Source organism: Rhododendron vialii, chromosome 5a (assembly GCF_030253575.1).
Source record: "Rhododendron vialii isolate Sample 1 chromosome 5a, ASM3025357v1".
In the NCBI taxonomy this organism is placed as follows: domain Eukaryota; kingdom Viridiplantae; phylum Streptophyta; class Magnoliopsida; order Ericales; family Ericaceae; genus Rhododendron; species Rhododendron vialii.
Genome location: NC_080561.1, coordinates 7,111,167 through 7,135,703, shown reverse-complemented (window position 1 = coordinate 7,135,703; position 24,537 = coordinate 7,111,167). Strand labels below are relative to the sequence as shown.

The following is a 24,537-nucleotide window of genomic DNA, read 5'->3' as shown; positions in this document are numbered from 1 at the left end:
GTCTTCGCACTTCTTAACCCAGCCAAGAGTGCTTCATATTCAGCCACATTATTCGATGCACTGAATCCAAGCCGAACAGAGAGTTCAATGAGAACTCCTTGAGGAGGAAAGAGGACAACTCCAATTCCAGAACCAGTATTGCACGCTGATCCATCAACGAATAACTTCCATTCTTTGGGATCCTGTTCGGCTACGGGTTGATCCTTCAAGGATGATGTCTTAGCTGCCTGTTCCTTTCTCGTAGGAGGCAAAGGAGCAACAGTGGGGGAAAACTCTGCCACAAAATCAGCCAATACCTGGCCTTTAATTGCTGTACGTGGCTGATACTCGAGATCATACTGACTTAACTCTACGGACCATGTCGAGATCCGTCCCGAGAAATCTGCCTTTCGAAGCAGTGATTTTAATGGATACTCAGTATAAACCACAACCTTATGGCTTTGGAAGTAGTGTGGCAATTTCCTGGTTGCTGTCCTAAGTGCCAGGACAAGTTTTTCTAAAGGCAGATATCTCGTCTCTGCATTCAACAACGTCTTGCTAACATAATAGATGGGGATTTGTTCGATCCCCAAGTCCTTCAACAAGACTGCACTTACTGCATGCTCGGAAACAGCTAAGTACAGAATTAAAGACTCACCAGGCTGTGGAGTTGACAACAGTGGGGGCTCGGCCAGGTACTTCTTCAGGTCTTGGAAAGCTTGTTCACATTCTGCTCCCCATTCAAATCCCTCCCTTTTTTTCAATAACTAAAAAAAGGGTCTGCATTTGTCGCTTGACCTGCTGATGAATCTGTTAAGTGCTGCTGCCATCCCAGTCAGCCTTTGGACTTCCTTGGTAGTTTTGGGACTCTGTAATCTTTGTAAGGCATCAATCTGATCGGGATTTGCCTCTATCCCTCTCAAAGTTACCAAATGACCCAGGAATTTTCCTGAGCCAACTCCAAACGCACACTTCGAGGCGTTGAGCTTTAATTTATACTTCCTCAGGATTTCGAACACTTCCTTTAGATCAGAAATATGCCCTCCCTTTTCTCGACTCTTTACCACCATATCATCTATGTAAACTTCCAAAGTCTTCCCGATGAGCTTCTTGAACATAATGGTTGCAAGTCTTTGGTATGTAGCCCCAGCATTCCTCAGCCCAAACGGCATGACACTGTAACAGTATAACCCTCGTGGTGTGATGAACGAAGTCTTCTCTTGATCAGGTTCGAACATAGCAATCTGATGATATCCTCGATATGCATCGAGAAAACTCATTCGCTCGTAGCCAGATGTTGCATCAACCAATTGGTCAATCCTGGGCAAAGGAAAACTGTCCTTAGGACATGCTTTGTTCAAGTCTGTGAAGTCCACGCAGACACGCCACTTTCCGTTCTTCTTCTTTACCACAACAGTGTTGGATAACCACTCTGGGTAATAGACTTCACGTATTGCCTTGGCCTCTAATAAACGATCGACCTCTTCAATCACTGCATCTACATGCTGCGCGGCAGCCCTTCGTTTTTTTTGAATGATCGGCTTGTGTTGAGGGTCAATGTTTAAATGATGACAGATCACGTCTGCATCCACCCCGGGCATTTCCTCTGGCACCCATGCAAAAACATCAATATATTCCTTTAGAAATCTTATTGACTCAGCCTTTTCGTTTGCTGATAATGATTTCCCAATCAAAAAAATATCTTTCAGGATCAATCTCGTTGATCTGAATCTTCTCCAGGCCCTCAACCACTTTTTCAGCCGGGCTTCTCCCAACATCCTCGATGATTGGTTGATCTGGTACTTCTAGTGTGTGAACATGGTGGACCTTCGGGGCTGTTTTGATGATGGAAATCAAGCATTGCTGTGCCACCTTCTGGTTTCCTTTAAGGACTTCAATCCCATTTGATCCTGGAAATTTCTCCATCTGGTGATAAGTCGAGGAGACTGCTCTCATTTTGTGCAACCACGTCCTCCCTATAATCGCGTTATAGGAAGATGGGACATCGACTACCAAAAAGTCTGTTCTTAACACTACTGATCCAGCCCGAACAGGTAGAGTCACCCTTCCCAGGGGCCAAACTGCTCCTGCACCGAACCCAATTAGAGGTGTTGTTGATTGTTCCAAGTCCGATTGGGCCAGGCCCAGCTTCTTGAATGCATCATAGTACAACACCTCTGTACAGCTCCCCGAGTCCACTAGAATTCTTTCGATGTCGTATTCCCCAACTCGTAGGGTTACGACCAATGCATCATTGTGGGGTATTTGGACCTCCGCCAAGTCATCGTCACTGAATGCCATGCTCTCGTTGCATGCATTAGTCTCTCGCCCTCTCTTGTTTCCCAACCGCATCACGTGCTGATCATGCTTGACCTGTCTTTGCAACAGCCTCACCTCACTCCTCGTATAAGGTGCAGCCAACCCATGTATCATATGGATCACGCCTTTAGGGTGTTGCTCGTAACCCAGTTCCATGACCTTCCCTTTCTCTTTAGGGTCCTCTTGGATAAACTCCTTGAGATAGCCTCGAGAGACCAAATCATCAAGGTGCCTCTTGTATACCTCACAATCCTCGGTCATATGGCCCCAATCCTTGTGATAACTGCAGTGCTGATTCGTAGCACGTTTTGCATCTTTATCTCCACCTAGACTTGGGGGCCATTTAAAATATGGCTGATTCTTTATTCGATAAAGAATCCTGTAAATTGGCTCCTTCCAAACCGTAGTGATAGAGAAGAAGGACTTGGGGTCAGGAGCTTGCTTGTCTTTGTATGGCTCTTTCTTAGCCTGTCCGTACTCCCTTCTGTCTTTGTAAGACTTGGGTTCAGGCTTATCCACCTTTTTGGCAGGTGTCTTCTGCTGTTCGGCAACCGTCCTGCCATCCTCACGGAGTATGTCATCCTCCATTCTGCCGTGTTGCTCTATCCGTTCCATCAATTTAGCCAAGGTGGCTACTGGATGTTTATTCAATGAACGGCGCAGCTCTCCCCGAACAGGCAAACCAGTTTTGAACGTAGCAATTGCATACTCTTCACTGCAACTTTCAATCTCGTTGAAAGTTTCCCAGTACTTCTTTGCATAATCCCTGATCTGCTCCTTCTCCTCCTGCTTCATGGTAGAAAGACTCTCAAAAGTCTTTGGGGCCTTTCTGCTTGTTAAAAACCGAGCAGTGAATTCCTCCGCCAACTGCCTCCATCCTCGTATGGATCGTGGGGCCAACTTATGAAACCAGGATAAAGCCACCTTGCCAAGACTGGAGGGAAACATCTTGCACAAGATGGAATCATCCCCCTCATGCATAAACATGGCCTGTTGGTAATGTTGTATGTGAGCTACGGGATCCGTATTTGTCTCGTAAAGTACGAATGCACCGTGCTTCACTCTGCTCGGCAACCTTGCTTCTTGTAGCCTCCTTGTAAAGGGGGAGGCTGCAATATTACTCAGGGCCTTGCGTGCTGCTTCTCGTGCAGTTACTGTCCCATCCTCTTGCTCCTTTGACTTATGGGCCGAGGTCTTGACCCAATCAGCATCAGGTCTCTCGTACCTGTCTCGATGATGCTTTCTCGTGTCCTCTTCCTCGGGGGTAGAACTCCGGTCTCTGCTCTTCCTTTTTCGTGAAGAAGTCCTTCTCTCCGGTGTTCGGCTTCTACTTTTTCTTCCCCTTTTTCGTGGAGAAACTTCATGACGCCCTCTAACAGGACTTCTGCTCCCGCTTCTGCTCCTTCTTCCTCGTGAAGGGGCTTTTCTGTATGGTACCACAGCATACCTATTGCCTCTAGAATTTCTTCGAGACAGGCCAGAATCCTCCGGATGATCCCTAATTCTTTCCAATTCTCTGATCTCATGCTCTCGTTTTTTAATCAGACGAGCATACTCCTCGACTTCTTGCCTCTTCCTATCAAGAACGTCGTCACTATGGTGCACACTCCTGGAGTGCGCGATCGATTCATCCCTTTGATGGGATTTACTCCTTCTCGTGGATCTCGAAGCCGTCTCTCCATCTCCTCTATTTTTGGAGTTATGATGCACGGTAAGGGGGCGGTCCTTACTCGTGTTCCTTCTGTGCCCACCCTGGGGCTTTCTCGGAGCCCCAGGTGGTGATTTGTCCCTTCCCTCATCTAACACATCTTTTGGTTCATGCGGCGTTGCTGGAGTTACTTCCACCATGGTCGTATTTCAAAAGGGAATTCTTTCGTTTCCCACAGACGGCGCCAATTGTAGGGGGATGAAAACAATTGACGCTTCGGATCAACTGGATTGCAACGGCTTATTCGTGCCTCTTCACCGGAACCCTAGCTCGACGTCTGAACCCTAATCTGCAAAATAGACAGGGGGTGAGTGCACCTTTGCCTCTCGTGGCAAAGGCCCTCCGATGCTTTTGTTAGTATCACGTACTAGAAAACTCAGCCCTAATTATCAGTAGGAAAGCAATAATAATGCAACGTATTGCGTACCTCTCACCTCTAGGTTTTCCTCATATTTATAGATTTATGGATGCTTGCTGTCCAAGCATCCTTATTGCCATAGGATTCCTAACTCGTATAGGAAACCCAGGATATCAAGGAGTCTCGTTTCCTTTATCAGTTTATGGAAAAGAGTCCTTTTAGGATTCTTTTCCTTTAAGAGCCGAACATCCCATACTCGTTGGGTATCTTTCTCAGATCCTATATTCTTGGGATCTTTATCCCTATATGAGACATGACTATTCTGGAATCTTCCAGAGTATTCTCTCTGCTCCTACTCTCGATTGGAGTTCCATCTTTGTTCGGCCGTCTCATAGCCGAACAGACGTCTTGGACCAGTTAACTCACATGTAACTGGTCCTTGAGCCCGTACAACCTTCCTGGACCATTGACTTCTCATGTCACTGGTCCATATTGCCGAACACTTGTTTAGCATGATGACTGTCCTGTCTATATTCAAACTATGGTCCCACGTACCATTTATTCGGATATCGATTGCATTGCTTTCAACCCGTGACCACTCGTATCACGTGCTAGGTTCTTTACATCATCTGTTCGGCTGTATCATAACCGAACAGTCTTTTTATAGCCATGACTTCTCATATCACTGGTCCATATCGCTGTTCACCGAACTGCCCGACGATAAGTCCAGTTGTATTTACCTCGTGTTCCCAAACATCACGTGTTTGGTAACTAAATGTATCTGCTCGGGAATACCTCCCTACACTAATGCATGTGGGAGTAATTTTATTGGATGGAGTTCGTTTTCCCCAACGACTCGCTAGCTTGTTTGAGCATTCTCCAAAGTGGTACCGTTTCAAAGTCATACACAGCTGTAACCAAATGATAGCTAAGTACACAATAATCCAAATATAACATCAAACACAATCCCTGCAATCATGCTACATGCACAGCTATCCAAATACAACCACTTATATACATGTAAGCCCACACACTACAGTCGAGTTTTAGTAAAAATTTGTCATAAAAAAGTTTGTTAGTAACGCCGCTTAAACTGTCACTATATGCTTTTAACAACACAATATAGGTGAAAACTCGGTCACGAAATTTTTTCCATCACTAGCTAAAGCTTTTAGTGACACGTTTTTTATATTTAGCGACAGTTTTTTTGCTGCCGCTAAGAATCAATTTTCTAGTAGTGCCATCCATCGATGCCCTTTCCTGTTCACTTATCGGTGCGGTTTTTAAAACATTGCTGCAATTACTTTCATAGTGATGGTTGCATGCCACAATTGAATTTAATATCGAGCAAAGATCTGTATGTTTGTGTGTGTGTGTGTATATATATATATATATATATATATATATAGAGAGAGAGAGAGAGAGAGAGAGAGAGAGAGCCCTCTTAAAAAACACACTTTAAAGAATGATTGGCTAAGAAAGTTGACAAATAATTGTTAACCCCTCAGTAGGAGCCGCGCCAGATCCTCATTCGATGATAATTTTTTAGGTCCGGCTTTGATAGCCATTATTTCTATGGACAGACGTCAACTACATTAACAAGTTACGTAATAAGAATAAAAAAAGGAATTGGCGTGAAATCATCTTGCTTATAAACCTATCGTACTGAGGTCGGATATAGATCTACATTCAGAAAGCACTAATATACACACACAGAGAGAGAGAGAGAGAGGGAGAGAGGGGAAATGGCGTTGCCGAGATTTGTGGTGATCAAGTCACTCTCAAACGAAAAGTACCTGTGTCCGTGTGGGCCAGATAGCTTGCTGAAATTCGAGGGAGTGGGCTTTGATAGCTGGGGCGTGAAGCATGAAGTTGTGAAGGCAAAGTCTGGAGGTGGACTGGTTCACATAAGATGCTGTCAAGCAGAGAAATACTGGAGTCGGGAGGTTCAGCAGGGCAACATTATTGCTGCACAGGCTGAAGACGGAACAAGTGCTGCTTGTATGTTGATCAAGCCCTCCAACAAAGACAGTGACGGTGTTACGTTTGTCAATTTTCAACTTCAATGGAAATCGAAATGGCATTCCATGGGTAAAAACAGTGGGGGATATTTGGAAAGTGGAGAAAACTTATGCGGAAGCATCATACAGGACTTCATCATATCAGATTGGGAAGAGTTATCACGTGCACGCCAAAGTAGAATTACCGGAGTCTATGTAAGAACTGAAGAGACGGCTATCAAAGATGGAATATTTATTGCGAACACCAATACCGGAAGTGGTGTATCGGTTGCAGACACAAATATCGGAGGTAGTGGATCTGCTGGTAACATGACTAGAGGTGGTGTATCGGTTGCGAACACGAATATCGGACCTGGCGTTGGAGGTAGAATAGTGATTGGGGCAAGGACTATCACAGGTGGTATATTTATTGGGAAGCCGTCTTCTTGACATCAAGCGTTTATTTCATCTTTTGTGTGTTTCCATACAGTTGTATTAGCCTCTGTGAATTGAAATAATGGTATTTATGGTGCTTGGTCAGTAAAGTTATTAACCAAGCACTTTGTGCCTCATTTTGTTTTGTTGGCATATATGTTGCTAACAATTTTGTGTCTCCTTCTGTTTTGTTGTTTAATTGGTTTTCTTTTTAAAAAAAATTAATGGCTTGTAGATAGGTTTAGTTTGCCGGCGTGGTGGAATGTAGTGTTATGGTCACATGTTCATTAACGATTGATGTTCTTTATCGAGTAGTTGTTCTCTATAAATACTTGCGCAGTTATGGTCACATGCCTCAGTTGAATTTAAAATTCAGCACGAGAGAGTAATTGTTCTCTCTAAATATTTGCGCGCTGAATTTTAAACTTGAGCACAGTTCAAGAGAGAGAGTGAGAGTGTCAATCTCGTTGAGATGCTTGCATTACGTTACGTTGTGATGCCGTCTTGCACTTATTCCTTTCATTCTTGTAAACTTTACTTTTGATTAACAAAATCTCCGTTTGCTGTTAACAAAAATGATTATCTAGTGCCGGTTGGAACATAATTAGTTGAATTAAGTTTTTGCCTTAAACACTTCCCTTTTGTGTCAAGACATGTAGTCACCTTTGGAAGATTAAGATTTCTTCACTGCCATTCTCATTCGGAATGTTGTTAATTAGGATATAGAGGCTAGCTACTGATTTCCTTCACTGCCATTTTAGTTGATGTTGGATGAGATATAATTCTCTCTTGTTATACGATTCAAAAACGAATATTCGTGAGCATTTGACACCCAAAAGAATCGGGGGTAATCTAAAGCTGCTATGAACTTTTGAAACCCAATTTGGTTTGGCCAATCTCGCGCACATGCAAAAAGGGAAGAAGCCGATGCCGTCATCGAAAAGCCCAAATAAAAATAGAAATTTTGACTGTGTTTGGACTTTAATCAGACGTCGTGTTAAAAATCGATCGAGAGCATCACGAAACAAAGCAGTACACGGTTGCAAGCCATTGGGGTGTCGGCAATTGAAGACTCCACCTATGGGAATAAAATTCAACATAATATAAATATATAGGGAAATGATTTTGTCACTCTATTTTTTGTTAACGTCACTTCTCTACAAGTGTATTTTTATATCAAAATACACTTGTAGGGAATTGACATTAACAAAAAAGAGAATGACAAAATTAATAGCCATAATATAACTTGTAGATATTATATTGTATATATGACTAGTGTTTACCCGTGACTACGACACTACGCACTCCGATTGAAATTGCACGTACCTATGGCACTTGCTAGTTAGTGGCTCAAACACTAAATCAATTTATTAGTGTGTAGTATGTAATCTTTTTTTTAGTGGCACGAAAGAGAATTACACATGCTTACGGTACTCCTTCAATTAAACTTTTAAGCTAGTTACAAAAAAACTATCAATTTGCTTATGGAATCCCAATAAATACCAAGTAAAAAAGTTAAAATAGTACTACTATGGATCCTCCACCACATCTATTAAACCCATTTGCAGAAATAAAAAAACATATTAGAATCCAGAAATCAAAAACCTCAATATAACTTCAATCACTAATAGTTATCAAACACCATAAACTAACCATATAAAGAGTAAAAAAAAATTAGTTCGGAACGCGAGAAAAAAAACTAGCTATCGAAAAAAGCTACAAAGAATTTAGGCTTTGGTTGAAATACCTAAGTGTAAGCGATCACCAGAGGCATAGTGATTGTTCGTGCCTACGGCACTACCCACCCCGATCGGAATTGGCTCAATTTGCTGAAAATTATGTACCCATAGAGTTACTATTCTGAAATTCAATTTCTACCAAGAATTGCATCAATTTCTATCCATGCAGACACGAGCAACCCGATGATAATAGAAAAAAGAAGGGAGAAAAAGGAGGATCTGAAAACACATAGACTTGGGCGCGGACTATACTACTAAACTATCATTCAAAACGGAACGTCAAAGGGAGTCAAAATAACAAAACTCAATTATGTGTAACTGTTGAACACAAAATTCGAGTCTGCGAAAAAGACGGAAAGATGCTAAATAAATCAATTTTATTAATTTGGGAAATTTGGGTTTACAATCTCTGATGCAATTTTCAAATAAAATTAATCCTCTGATTCTTCTCTTTGGATGTTGAAACGAGGGCTTGACAGCTTGATCTCGATTTGAACGGCGATATCTTCTGCGGTCTTTGCGAAGATGACGGCGACTTTGTCGGGCTTTGATTTGATGGCTTTGAAGCTTCTCCTCAAGTTGAATTGCTTGATCTTTTCCAATTTAGGTGAAAAAGATGACGGATTTGTGGATATTGACTTGAGGGCTTTGGAGCTTCTTTTCAAGTCGGTATTTGAGATCTTCTTCAATTTGGTTGAAGGAGATACGGATTTGCAAATATTGATTTGAGGGCTTCAGAACTTGGTCTCAAATCGGTATTTGAGATCTTCTTCTATTTGGTAGAAGGAGACTGATGATTGGTGGATTTGGCTTGGATGCTAGGCTTGGATGCTTTGAACTGAAGAACGTCTGGCTTGATGTGGACTTGAAAGATTCTGAAGGGCCTTCGCAGCTTTGATCTTCAGAACTTCAAAAGCTTGCTTGGATGATTGGATTTTGATGATGGAGATTTGACTTTGGTGTTCTTCAGGGCTTTGAAGCTTTGATTTGAAGAACCGCCTTATTTGATGTGGACTTGACTTGAATGTTCTTCGGAGCTTTTAAGCTTTGATCTGAAGAACCTTCTCGTTGGATGCAAACTTGAAGACTTCTGAAGGGCTTGAAGGCTTTGATCTTCAGAGCTTTGGAGCTTGTATGCTTCAATGTGCAGATGGAAAAAATATGAGAGGGAGCACCTCTATTTATAAGGATTTGGGTGGAGACTCCGACCCTAACCTTCCTTATTGATCTCTTTAATTATTTCATTTGTTGAAAAAGGAATAATAATAATTTGATAATTACCTTTCCTTTCTTTTTATTTTAGAAAATGTAATTATATATAAAGAGATAAATTATTATTCACCAATTAGCCTAATTTAATTGGTCGGACTTGATAAAATAATAACTGTGTCATTTTGACACATGGCACCATTTGATTGGTCGGACTTGATAAAATAATACCTGTGTCATTTTGACACGTGACACCATTTGATTTGTCCATTTACATGCCTCTGACTTTTGACCATGAACACTTGGCATCACTTAATTGGCCCGTCCATGAAACTTTGACCTTGACTTAAAGGCACTTGGCGACATTTGATTGGCCAATTTGTATGCCCTAGCAACACGTGGCGATTTGTGATAGGCTAGAAATTTTACATGCCTACAGTAACATTTAACAACACACCTACCCACCCGCACCAAAAAAATCACCCAAATTTCTTGAATATTTAGAACATGCACAAATTCCACTCGGAACAGCAGTTAGATTGAAATTTAAACACTACTTGCACCCTGGAAAGAAACAGACACCAAAAATTTCCTCAAAAAAATTCCGAAGGAATGTTTCACACGACTTTCAAAAAATGGTTTCTTTGTTAGACCCATTACATTGGCTTTCTTGGCCCAGCTTTTCACGCAACTTTCTTCAGCCAGCTTCGCTAGAATAAATAAAAAATCCCAAAGAAATGTTTCTTTTTTTTTTTAATAATCGAAATGAATGTTTATTGGCCTAACTTCCGACAGAATTTGTAGACCTCAATGGGGATTCGAAAGATGATAGGAGAGAGAGAGAGAGAGAGAGAGAGAGAGAGAAAGAGGCCGGGGGGCAACCCAAACGACAGGAGTTGGAATGCCAACGACAGAAACTGGGTAAAAAAAGAGATGGCATTTTTGTGAAATATTTGAAAGATTGTGGCACTTTCTTAAGAGAGTTGGAGAGCACATATCACCCTTAGATCAAACAAATTTGAGTCATTGTAACAACTTGTTCGCACATCTTTCTGTTTTATAATAGAGATAGGTATCAGTGTAGATGGGTGTTGCCGACATGGCCGACTGTCTTTCCTTTCTTCTTCTTCTTTTCCTTATAAAAAAGGAAGAAAGTAGAGGCAGGACAAGGGGTAGTTGGAAAAAAAGAAATAAAAGCACCCATTCTCTCTCTCTCTCTCTCTCTCTCTCTCTCTCTCTCTCTCTCTCTCTCTCCCCTCTTCTTTCTTTTCCCTCTCTCTCTCTCTCTCTCTCTCTCCCCTCTTCTTTCTTTTCCCAGCGAAAATCCCGCAACCGATTTTCCCTCCGAAATACTTCCAACTACGGCTTTCATTCAGGGCTTGGCCCTTGTAATCCATTTGTATTCTGTTGTTTGTAATGAATTAGTAGTTTTTAATTCCTTGTTTCAATTCTGTTTTTATATTTCAAGTATGTTAAATATTTTTTTTTAATAAGTAAAAATTGAGGTTTGGTTGTGGAAATTCGCAAACTATTTGGCTGTTTCTCGCTTCAAACTCGAATCGAGGTTAATATTAGTGCGAATCCCTTAAAGATTGAGAATGGAGAACCTTTGGTCTACTCCACTGTATATATCTTTCTGGCACGCACTAATATCGATCTTTAATGTTCACGTAAATAATAATTAATTATGTTTTTTAACGTTTCTTTGGAAAATCCTTTGTCAATGGAGGGGTAGTCGTAAAGGTAGGGTTACGGGGTGATTAACACATCGTGGCTAGGCCAGACACGTTCTGCTCCTGTTTCAAAATAATAATGAAAATGGAATTTTAGGTTAGTAAAGAACTTTCATTAGACGAACCTGGGCATTGCCAGAGCCCATGAATTGCGGGATACGAGGGACCAAAACTTGCCCTCCGCCATGCATGGGTGAACGGTGACCATAGAGATTTGTATCTTTTGATGTAGCTTTCCTCTCTAAAATCAAACGTTTTTAAGAACACCGAATGAAGCAAATAAGTCCGGCCTAGTGGCGAGTGTTATGAAGCCTACGTCCGTACCTCCCTTTTAATTACTTGAAAGAGTACAATCAATTTCTTAGTTTTTAGTTAAACTCAACCAATCGACAAGAGATGGCTACCTAAGAGCCAGTTTAAATTTTAACAACCCGAGTTTTTAAGTCAGCACACAACACCGTCTCTATGGATTCGACTCCAGTCTTACCGGATAGTGTGCTACATTGGTCCCCGCCCTACGCTTGGGGCAACCTGGTAATTCAGGATTAGGAATCCGTTGAAACAATAGAGGTAATGAGTGGAGAGTAATAATTAAAAGTAAGAATAATGAGTATTTTTTTAGTTGAAAATTTTGGGAACCGAGCAAGTCATTAAAAGTTCCTAGAAACAATTTTTTTTAGCCAATTTCGACATTGGAACGACGAGATGAGCAAGTTTTGTTTTTTGATTACTTAAGTGTTTAGGTCAGTCTAAATGCACTTCGACTAATGTAAGAATCTCATTGTCCCACTAGCAAGATGTCCAATTAAAATCAGGGCAAAGATGGGTTGGCACCAAAAAATTGAAAGCATCTAGAGGCTTCCAACCTAAAAACTTAAGTGAGAAAAAACCCCAAGTCTGGACCCTTGGTCAAGAGGCCAACCTTGGGATTGAAAAAAAAAATGCGCAAGTTGCCTAAGCCTTGCATACTATAATTATTATCTCAGCCAATCGGATGAACTGGGTGGTGGCAACATTGATATGGGAAAAAAAAAAAAAAAAAGCGAATTGATTTTGCTACTTCTTTTTTTTTAATGTCACTTCCGTCTTTCACAAAACAAATCATCTTATATAGACACAAAGGTGAGTGGGCATTAACAAGGAGTGGCAAAATCACTCCAAAAAAAATGTTTAGGCGTGATTGTCACATGTTCATTAACGACTGACAGTGTTTAAGGAGTAGTTGTTCTCTATTAAAAAAAATAAAAATACTTGCGCAATTATTGTCACATGCCACAGTTGAATTTAGAATTCAGAGCGAGAGAGAGAGAGAGAGAGAGTAATTGTTCTCTTTAATACTTGCGCATTGAATTTTAAACTCAGCACAGATCAAGAGAGAAGGGAAGCCTTCTTAAAAAACCTTAATTAAAGAATGATTGTTTAAGGTCTATTAACAAATAAGTTAAGTTAATCCTTAGTAGTTACCCCATGGCCCATATCAATGTTTTGAAAACCGAATTGGTGATCAAAGAACCGAAAAATAGATCGGGTGGATGAGTTTTTAGTTCAACCACGATCGATTCGATCGGAATTGAACCAGAATGTCATAATTATGTCAAAATATATTAATAATAAAAATCTAATTACATTGAAATATAAGAAGAATATGTTCGTCAAAAGATGTTGAGAATTTACATGTATTGCTCCTGATTTCAAATGGAAGGAGGAGCTATTGGGTTCGATAGAAATGTTCAATTCTTCAAATGCACTATGCATTTTGTTCACAATTCCCTTATCAGTTAAGCATAGAACCTTCACAAATAAGCAAAATAGTCTGTTAGTGGTTTCCCTGTTGCAGAGGCCAAGATCCCGTTCGTTTTGGGATTTTGTATTTGTTTGTAGGTAATGAGTGTAGAAAGAAATGATTGAAAATAAGGATAATGATTGGAGAGAGATAGAGAAAAAAATGAGAGTAATGATTGGAGAAAAATAGAATAATTATTAAAATCCAAAACTTAAAACGAAAGGGGCCCAAGAGTTTAACAGCAAGGATTCCTGTCGAAGCTAGCTTTGTAGTGTTGGCAATCGGGGCGGATCAGGACCTGATAGTACTAGCCTCTGTCAGTGGCGGCTCCAGAATTTTGTATTAGGGTGTTCAGAAATTATCTTTATATAAACCCAATAATCAAGTACCATAGTTTCATATGCGAGTATGAATAATGCAATCAAAAAATTCCAAAAAAATGTCCACTATACCACACAAGAACTCAGAAAAGTTGTTCTAGATAAAAAAATAAATCCACACCTTTTTTGGGAAGTGAGTAGATAACAATGAGTTTTTTTAGCTTATGGAAAAAAAAAATTCAAAGTTCTCATTTCGGGTGGTGAATAGGTTTTTTTTTTTTTTGGAGTGGAGAAAATAAGATTTTATAATTGACTTGTCATGTTTTGAGTTTATGTTAAACTAGTGCATTATTTTACTAATATCTTCTTGAGAGAAACAGTGGCGAAGAGGTTAGGGTATACCTTTTTAAAATGTGCTCTTCTTAATTAGTTCCTACGTACCATTAGATTTTCTATCGTAGTCTTGGATCTGAAAAAATTTGGTTCTAAGTCAATAGAGTTTTGTAGTTGAATTTCTGTTAAGGTTATCTATAATCTCATAAACTAAACCAACAACAAATTTGAATTAGTTAGTACCATAAATACTAAAAATTACACCATTCGTTCTCATTCTTTAGCTCTCGTCCCATTGTAACCAGATATTAAATTGCTTATATTTTTTTATTGGTAATACATTTTATGTGTAATAGAGATCTTGTTTGATAGGATCTCAATTAGAACTATCAAACAAAATTTTCAAAATCACCTAAAAATTATAGACTTTATTATATAATCAATTGAAAAGTGACATAAACTTTCAAAAGGGACTAAAGAATAGAGACAAAGGGAGTAGTTTATTTAGACACAATGGACATGTAGAGAGAATGCATGGCACAATAGGTACAGCAACAAATTTTTACCCTTCTCGGTCTTTTTAAATTTATTTGAATAAGTTAATGTATTAGGTGTTGAATTATGAATTATCTAGATTGATGGATATTCATAGTATATTGAGTTGAGTGTTCAAATACATAATAACATAATTGGGCTATTTAAATTGGTTGATTTGTGGGTTAATTTTTTGGGTCGGGTGTTCATTCATATTTTTCAAAATTATAAGAAAGGTTTACCTAAAATTTCTACATATATTATGAACCAAAAAAAATTTTGGGTGGTCATAATGCAGAGCCGCCTCTGAGCTCCGTCCCTTATCTCCAAACCCCCTCAGTTTCCATGTCCCCTCCTTGATTCCTAACGGAGATTTGTTTTTACACTACATCTTCCCCCCAAACGAAGAACGGAGATTCCCACGGTGATTCAACGATCCAAAAAAAAAAAAATAGAATTTTCATTGCTGCCCTCTTTTTTCAGTACTCTTTTCTCTCTCCTCCTCCTTCATCAACAACATTTGTGCTCCTATATTTGCCAAGCCTCACTGGAAAAACTCCACCTGGTCCATGGCCTGAGAACCCACCTTTTCCCCTTGAATCATCAAATTCACAATTTGGGTTTTCAAAGGAAACCGCAGGTGCGAAAAGGGCCCCTCTATAAACCTCATATATGATCAATACGATGAATGTGAAAAGCATTACACGGGAAGCAGCCTCAGCTTGTCCTTTTCACACACACAGCGAGTGAGAGTGAGAGTGAGAGTGAGAGAGAGAGAGAAATTACCTGTTATTTTGTCGGGTGGGACGCAGCTGGGGAAGTTTGACAAATTAGTGAAGTTAACCCATAAAGTAGAAGTCACCCAGGGGGCAGGTATTCACGCCATGATAGTAACCATTTTGGGAAAATTACCCACAGGTGGCGTGGACCAGGATAAATCACCACTTTCATGGTGTCAAGTCTCCAAATTACCAAGACATGACACCTGCAAATAATATTACCAATACATGGCATGAGGTAATAAGCATGATGAGACTGGACAAATTTGTCCTTTGTCCAAGACAACACTCTCTCTGCGCGCCCCTGACACACCCCCGGCCGACCCCACCCCCAGACCAAACTACCCCAGCAATAATACCCACTCAATCCACGGCAATTTCTTATTTTTTATTTATTTACTTAATAACTTTTATATCTTTTTTTATTTTTATTTATTTAATATTATTTAAGTGTTCCAATTTTCAATCCGGTCGAATCGATGCAAAGATCTTATTTTTTTTATCATTTTGTCTTCAATGATCATAATGAATTTTTGGCTCGAAGGCCTTTCAACAAGTATCCTAAGACTTATTATTTAGTTTCAGGTCTCTCTTAGGGTGCTCATTGAAAGGCCTTAGAGCCAAAAATTCATTACGACCATTTGGGATGAAATGATAAGAAAAATAAGATCTTCGCACCGGTTCAAACGAATTAAAAATCGGAACACTTATTTTTTTAATCTTTATATGTATTTTTAAATTAAATAATTTAATATTATACCCTAGCAATAATTAAACCCACGGCAATTTCTTATTTCTTATTTATTTACTTAATAACTTTTATATTTTTTTTCATTTTTATTTATTTAATATTATTTAAGTGTTCCAATTTTCAATCCGATCGAATCGATGCAAAGATCTTGTTTTTTTTATCATTTTGTCTTCAATGATCATAATGAATTTTTGGCTCGAAGGCCTTTCAACAAGTACCCTAAGACTTATTATTTAGTTTCAGGTCTCTCTTAGGGTGCTCATTGAAAGGCCTTAGAGCCAAAAATTCATTACGACCATTTAGAATGAAATGATAAGAAAAATAAGATCTTCGCACCGGTTCAAACGAATTAAAAATCGGAACACTTATTTTTTTACTCTTTATATGTATTTTTAAATTATTTAATATTATATACGTGAGTAAATTTCTTTATGTTATTGAAATTTTACTCTTATTTTTTTACTCACTTTGTGCAACTTTTAGGCTCCGTTCCAGAAACCTTCTTATAAAATAAATACTTATTTTGAAACTTCTCAAAGAAAAATAAGAAGGCTTGTTCCACAAAACCTAAATAAGCAATTTATTTCACATTTTCAAACTCAAAAGTAACGAAAATGAAAAATAAATTTTCAATTTTTTTTGCACCGTATTAAAGATCTCAATGAGATTTATTAAATAAGATCCATATTGATAGGAAAATTATTTGCGTAAGCACATAATTTTTGAACTTGAAATTATCTTCTTAAGATCCATACAGATATAGAGTGTAGTCTTTTTGCAATATGGACTTGGTCTTGGTCTTGAAAGAATCACCACTTAACTTTTTACTTATCACTTGCCAAAAAATATGATTTGCTCTTTATACAATAAACATGTGGTCCACGCAACATAGAGTGTAGTCTTTGGACAATATGGACTTGGTCTTGAAAGAATCACCACCTGTCTTGAAAGAATCACCACCTAACTTTTTACTTATCACTTGCTAAAAAATATGATTTGCTCTTTATACAATAAACATGTGGTCCACAGAGACATAAAATGTAGTCTTTGGGCAATATGGACTTGGTCTTAATATTGAAAGAACCACCACCTAACTTTTTACTTATCACTTGCCAAAAAATATGACTTGCTCTTTATACAATAAATATGCGGTCCACACAGACATAAAGTGTAGTCTTTGGGCAATATAGACTTGGTCTTGATCTTGAAAGAACTACCACTTACCTTTTCACTTATCCCTTGCAAACAAAACTTGACTTACTCTTTATACAATAAACATGTGGTCCACACAGACATTGAGTTTAGCCTTTTGGCAATATGGACTTGGTCTCGAGTAAGTTAAAAATTTGGTAGGATACCGTGCGACGTCGGGGTTGATTTCTCCTACTCCGAAACGTTAAACAACAATGCATAAACACTTATTATACTTAGGAGAAGGTAGGATATAGATTATAATACCTTTAATCCAGACAAAGCGATTCGGTGGAGTCCGGTGGGTTTTCGTTTGGTGGCGAAAGATTGATATTCTAGCAGCAACTTAGGGCTGGAATAACTTGACCAAACATCTGCCGTTTTGGATGATTCTTGTGTCTCTCGCGAAGATCTTGAAACGCTCTACGACTTTCATGAAGAAGTCTAAGCCCGAAAACCACTCTAAGTAGTAGAAAAATGGAAGTTTAGAAGGATCGCTAAATCTGTCTGGAAATCAGAATCCGAAAATTTTACCTAACTTTGAATGGCGATAACTCTATCAATTCTTGACCGTTTTGGACAATTCTTGGGTCGAAATCAAAGCTCTCGACGCCCTCTACAACTTTCGTGAAGAAACTTAGGCCTAAAAACGATAGCAACTAGGAGGAAACAGGCCGTGAATAGAGGGACGTGATATGGACGAATTATTGAATTAGTTTTAACATCAAATATACACATAATAATATAATATAATTAATAAATCTAACTAATTATTGAATTAGTTTTAACATTTCAAATTTGTATTAAAAAAAATGGGGCAAAAATCCGGGTCGTTACAATTACAGACGGATGATTGAGTGGTTCCCCAATCTCGATCAGTTTCGTTAATGAGTGACAAAGAGAAAGGCCCAAGAACACCATTTATTCTGGCGTGGCTTTAAACTGGCGTTTGTGTGGGTTCGAATACGTGTTTAGGTTGGTAACTTGAGTCCCCTTCATGCCTCTTTGTACGCTCAATTTTCGTCCACATCTTTGGCTCAAACATATTTTTGATAGAAATTATAAGACCCACGATTCTGTTCACATAATTGATACACACGATTTTTGAAGAGTTTTTGCTGTACATATTGGAAGGCAATGCTACAATTCCACCGCATATGCCCACCTCATGCATGTGGTGCCCACTTCGTGACCTAAAAAAATAGAGTACTCATAAATTTAAAAATAATTTTTTATGAGGTCTTATAAAAAATCAACTTTAACGGATATCAGTAAGTATTTTTTTTGAATTTACGAAGGAGAAACTGAGCAGTTAAACAATTTTACTCTACGAATTCAGAAAAAATACTTACCGATATCCGTTGGAATTTTTTTTTTTTACAAGGCCCCATAAGAAATTATTTTTAAATTTATGGATATTTTTTTGTATTTTTATGAGACTCGGAATGGATCCCACATATGTATGATGGACATATATGGTGAACCTAGACTTTCTGTTAAAAGAGGAGAGAGACGTACAAGGTAGTAAAGGAAGAGAGAGAATAATAAAGTTGTTGGCTGTTAAAGAAAAGGGTAAAATCGTAAGCTTGCAAAGCCTTACCATGCTTTGGTCAATATTCTTGGACATACCATGGCTCTTGTAATTTCAGAACTCGGTACCATCAAGTGGTCATTATTTCCACTGCACACCACTGTCCCGTGATTTTCCCTAACATTTTTTAAGACGATTTAAGAAATTTTGCCCAGGGGGCCTTACATAGGTTATTTTAGTCTGACTTTGATTGGCCATCAAGAAGTCTGACATTTTACATTAATGGTGACATAATAAAGAATAAAAAAGGAGATTTACCAACGGCCAAAAGCGTTGGCAAATGTGTCATGAAAAGCTGCTATAGACCTATGTGACTTATACCAGCGCTTGGGTACAACTGGGATATATGTAACCCTTAGGACCCGATTGGATGACGTATTTGTTTTTGGTGTATTATTTATGAAAGGAATAAGATAGTAAAGGGTATTAGTTAAGAAGTGAAGGTTCACCTTGATGTGACATTTATGGGGGGATAAAATAATACTTGATTTGGATGGAGAATAAATTTGAGGTATAAAGAAGGGTGTATGATTTAAAAAGCTGGCAAATGACTTTTTTGCCCTTGCGCAGTATTAAAATAGAAAATTCATTAAATTAAATATATAATTGCAAAATTGCTTTTTAATTAATTTTTACGATTTAATTATGTGTCCGTTTTAATTTGGCACATACTCTCTTTTTTTTTTCCACTCTCTTGGAGGCTGGAGCATGAGCATAACTACTCAGCCACATGCACACAAGTATTTTTACCTCTCCTCTTTACTTTTTACACCATCTCCCAGACTCCCACTTTCCCCTATTTTACAGAGAGAGAGAGAGAGAAAACAAGAAGAAGAAAAAGCAACAGTTGCTGCTACACCCATCGATCGTCACTCCCATCGATCGCCACTCCCTCCGATCGTCTATCTCTTTTCGATCGGTACAAAACTCACCCCTAATTGGACAGGTACGTTTCTCTCTCTACATATGCATACATATTTTGTGTGTTTTTGTGGTGTGATCTACTCTTCTTCTTCTTCGTTGTCTTTTGTTAGCAGAGAGAGAGAGAGAGAGTGAGAGTGAGAGTGAGAGTGAGAGCCGTTGGGGAGGGGATGAGGAGGGGTGTTTCGGTAAAAAATCAGGCGTATACACCTGGATTAGTTATTGCTACCTGGGAGGGTAGTAATAATTTATGGCTGTTGGTGGTGTATTAGTGAAGCAGGGGATTAGCTAATACAGGAGAAAAAAGGAATGCCAAACGGTGCAAAATCAGTCCCATCAACCCTTATCCGGGTGTATTGTGTAATACACCCATCATATACATCATCCAATCGAGCCCTTAGGCTCCGTTCAGTTGCCAGGAATATTGTACGGGAAAGTTATTCTCAGGAAAAGTCAAGTAAAGTGAAGTAAAGGAAAAAGAAAATTATTTTTCTGTGAGTGTTCATTTGACAAAAGAATTTTGCAAGAATAATTAAGGTTTAGTTGTTCATTTGTCAGGAAAAAGAAACTTTCGGAAAAATTTTGTAAGTGTTCACTCATTTTCCTTTTCCCGCGACGCAAAATCCTGTGTTTTTTGCAGGATCACTTTTGCAGGAAAGTAATTCCTGCAGGAAAACTTAAAAACATGTTTTCCATTACTTTCCTGCCAACTGAACACTACAAAAATCATGGGAAAGTTGATTTTCCCATCATTTCTTGTACTTTCCTGGCAACTGAATGGAGCCTTAGTGTATCATTGTACCAATGCTTCTCATTGCAAACTTGTGAACCTAATTATTTGTGAATGTAAATATTTATAGAGAAAATCTTATAATTTACGGAGCCTCCATAAATAAGATTGACGGAGCTCAATCTTGGCTATTTAAAAGTGTTTTAGACGATCTAGATTAAGAATAATCTATTAGCGGCAATAGATATCTATTACCGGTTAAAATTTAAAACATATCTCAACCATTAATTACTTAAATGGACGGGTATAATTGTGCGGCTCTGTGAATAACCTATTCACGAAGCTTCCGTGAATAAATCATTCTCATATTTATGTAAGTGGTGTATGCGTACGGACCGTACATGTATATGAACTCTTGCAGGTTCTTTTAGTCTCCCAAAGTTCATTTCCCACGCACACATTGGTGATACTGACGGCCGCAAACATGACAATTGGGTAATTTTCAAGTACAACTAATGCACAAATTTCAACAAATTAAAAGAAAAATAGTTAGGCCCCGTTCCAGAACACCTTCTTAAAAAATAAATACTTATTTCACATTTTCAAATTCAAAAATAATGTAAATGAAAAATAAAATTTTTTTTTTGCACCGTATTAAAGATCTCAATAAAATCTATTAAACCAGATCCATATTGATAGGAAAATAATTTGTGTAAGCACATGATTTTTGAGCTTGAAATTGCCTTCTTAAAAAATAAGTACTTATTTTTCTTTCCGGAACGGAGCCTAATCGGGGTTAAGGATACAATAATGTGTTTCGAAACCTTTTTGTCTTGAAAAGAATGGATACGAAACACTGGATCAAATCTACTAGAACCCATTATTGACAAGTTATATGTGTTCCGATCAGGCACTTAAAGATATCCGATCGAGCTAATTTTTTACATATTCATTCAACTCGACGAGCTCTACGAAGTGAATATTTCTGATCGTTGAAGCGAGACCAGAGCGAAACCCCCTCGGCCGGGACAGCACACTGCTGTCCCTTCAGCAGCTCCCCTAGTCCATGTCCCGGCCGAGGGGGCCGCCAAAAACACTGTGGAATATCACTATTTACAATAGCGTTCACCGAATGCGATAATATTATTCAACCACCGTTACATTAGTGATGATGTAATAGGAATAAAATAAAATAAAAGGAAATGGCATAAAACTATTAAATGTAATGGTAGTAAAATAATAGTATTAAAACTTCTTAATGGTCTATCGAAGTCAAACTGGCAAAAATTTGTTAATTGTCTTAAATTTTTTATATAATGGCGTGAATACCTGAGCGGCACTTAGGGGTTAAATTAACAAAAAATCTACCCGCACGGCATTTGTGCACAGATTCCAGCTGTGCTGCACACGAAAAAATAATAGGTAATCCCTCTTTGTGTGTGAGCAGGACTAGCTGAGCTTGCTCCCCTTGTGTAGTAATGCTCCTCATTCGTTGTATTGAAATATATTTATTGTAAAATTCCAGTTGTTGACGGGCCCTTTTCACACCTGCATTTTGAAAATGCAATTTTTGAATTTGATAAGATTGTTTAATTAATGTGTGTTGACAAATAAGTTAAGTTAATCCTCAGCAGTCGCAAGATTTTCATTTCATGAAATAGTGCAGCTAGACGTACGGTTCCTCAGCCATTCAATGTTTAAGTCTCGTCATTTGTGTCGTCATAGCCACTTGGCTAGCATAGAGCTTGTTAACGGTAAATCAAAAATTGTAAAGTTTGACGCAAAATAAAAAATTGTAATTTTTTTTTTCAAATAATGACAAAACTAAAAAATCTAAAAAAAACTACGTGAAACAAGCACTATGTTTGGCACCCTCTTTTTTAGCTTTTCAATTTCTCATTTTCATGTTTTGAGTGTTTGGCCCCCTCATTCTAGAACTCATTATGAGAAAATGAGTTTTTGGCTTTTGGGTTTAGAGAAGAAAAGTACGAAGTAGGGCAAGATGAGCTTTTTGACTTGTCATTTTTTAATTTTGATTAAGGGGGTGTTTGGGAGCCTACTTTTTGACTTTTTCTTTTCAGTTTTTTGACTTTTTGACTTTTTAGATTATAATCAGAATGTATTTTGATTTTGATATAGTATTTGGATTATATGTGCAGAATGCATTTTACATCATGAGTAGTGTTTGGGAGATATGGAATGAAAATGAATTATGGGTTAATTTTTTACTTTGTTGCCCCTGCCTATATCATAAAACTCATGTTAATTACTAGTATAAACCACCCCCTCTCTCTACAAATCAGAGATTACTAGAATAAACCACGTACCCCATCTCTCTACAAATCAGAGAACCCATCTTCTATTTGGCTGATGAACGGAAACCGACGAATGGAAATCAAATCTCAAACCCATGCACAAAACCATCTTCTCCGCCACGACATGAAACCGATGAACTAATTACACAAAGCAACAAACCAATTGATAACCCACAAACCAAATATTGAAAACGACGAAAGAAACCCACAAACCCATTCGAACGATTTTGTTGCTACCGCAGTCGTCGAGTTGTTCGTTTATGCCGCCATCAAGTTCGATTTTGTCATCGTCGGCGGCGTGGAGTTCAATTTTTTTGTCGTCGATCTCATTTCCATCGTACTCGAGTTTGATTTTGCTGTCGTGGAAATCGATTCAGCTGTAGTGAAGGAGTAGGCTCCCAAAATCAAGAAGTGAAGGAGTTTTGGGGGATTATTGACAAAGGAAGAGGGTAGGGATGTCTTTTGACATGGCAGGAGAACAAAATGAGAAAATGAGAATGGGAAAAGCTCCTCCAGAGCTCTTTCTCACTTCTCTTCTCCTTTCTTCAAATCTGAAAACCCATTCTTGAAAAATCCATTCTCATGTTTTCTGCCAAACAGCTAAAATGGAAAAAGAAGAAACCAAAAAGGCAAAAATGAAGCTGCCAAACGGGCCCTAACAAAAAGACTTATAGAATGTATTCTGCACAGATCTTTCAAAACACTAATCATGTTGTAAAATACATTCTGCACATATCTTTCAAACACTCTATAATATTTAAAATACATTCTGACCAAAATTTAAAAAGCTAAAAAGTCAATAATCAAAATGCAAAAAACCAAAAAGTGGGATAACCAAATTAACATCTATATATCTGACTTTTAGTACTCATCAAAAGCCATCTACTCATATATTATTACTCCCTCCATAAAACAACTCAGTATTTTTAATTTTTTACTAGCAGTTGGATCTAAATCAACGGCTGCGATTGCTTTTTGCCAGAGCTCTCAAGGGTCAAACTTGGATATGGTTTTGCTCTACGGTCGAAATACGTTGTATCCCATCGGCTTTTCCATCCCGAATCCACCAGCAAAAGTTACGCTCGGCTCTCAGAACAAAAACCACGCCTCATCTCTCTCTCTCTCTCTCTAGCTGCCGGCAAAAGTTACATTAAACTCATTCAGAATTTTGAAAGCAATCTAAGCATTTTCTGAACAGCAGGTAAGTCTCTCATCTCATTCCTTAAGAGGGGAAGACTTCATAACGTAGTTTGTCATTTTAATTTCTTCGTGATTCTATTCTACCTGGGTTTCTTAATTTGATCTTCAAAATGAAACGTACCTTCATGTTTTTCGGTTCACAAATACGTTATCTTTTTTGTTTTTGGGTGACCTTCTATTTTTAAATTTGAAATTAATTAAAACTCTGATTTTGGGTGGAGCCTTCAACCCAAATACTATGACCCTAAAAGCACGAAAAGTAGAGGACGAAATGTTTTTTTGTTGTCCCCACCCACCCCATGTTTTAAGTTACTTCCTTGCAAAAAAATTTCAATATTTTGTGTATTTTTTTTGTAGGGAATGAAATAAGAAGTGGAATTCATTGACCGGTTAAGATGTGATCTAGAGCTAATGTAGCTCTAATCAATTCTGATTATAACTCTATCAATCAACTACTGACATTTTTTTTTTGCAGCTCCAACAATTAGGAGTTGATTACAACATCTTAAGTCAATTAGGTATTTATCTAGTTAACTTTGTCTTTTCTTTTAATTTTCATTTATGTATATGAATCCGCATTAGTTATGCAAATGTTGGGTTTGTTTCTGT

General features: G+C 38.3%; 1 protein-coding gene across 3 annotated transcripts in view; it reads left to right on the top strand.

Moving 5' to 3' along the window:
- The window catches only part of LOC131326967 (uncharacterized), a 145,411-nt gene that overhangs the window by 58,092 nt on the left and 62,782 nt on the right, over nt 1–24,537 (top strand). Inside the window, exons 1-3 of one of the 3 annotated variants that reach the window (XM_058359905.1) lie at nt 19,568–19,708; nt 23,711–23,929; nt 24,404–24,446. The exons of 1 other annotated variant lie outside the window; for it this stretch is intronic. The gene's annotated coding sequence lies outside the window, so the exon portion shown is untranslated. Of the gene's footprint in view, nt 1–19,567; nt 19,709–23,710; nt 23,930–24,403; nt 24,447–24,537 lie in introns of those variants that run through there. One more of the 3 variants, XM_058359903.1, reaches the window with a different exon arrangement.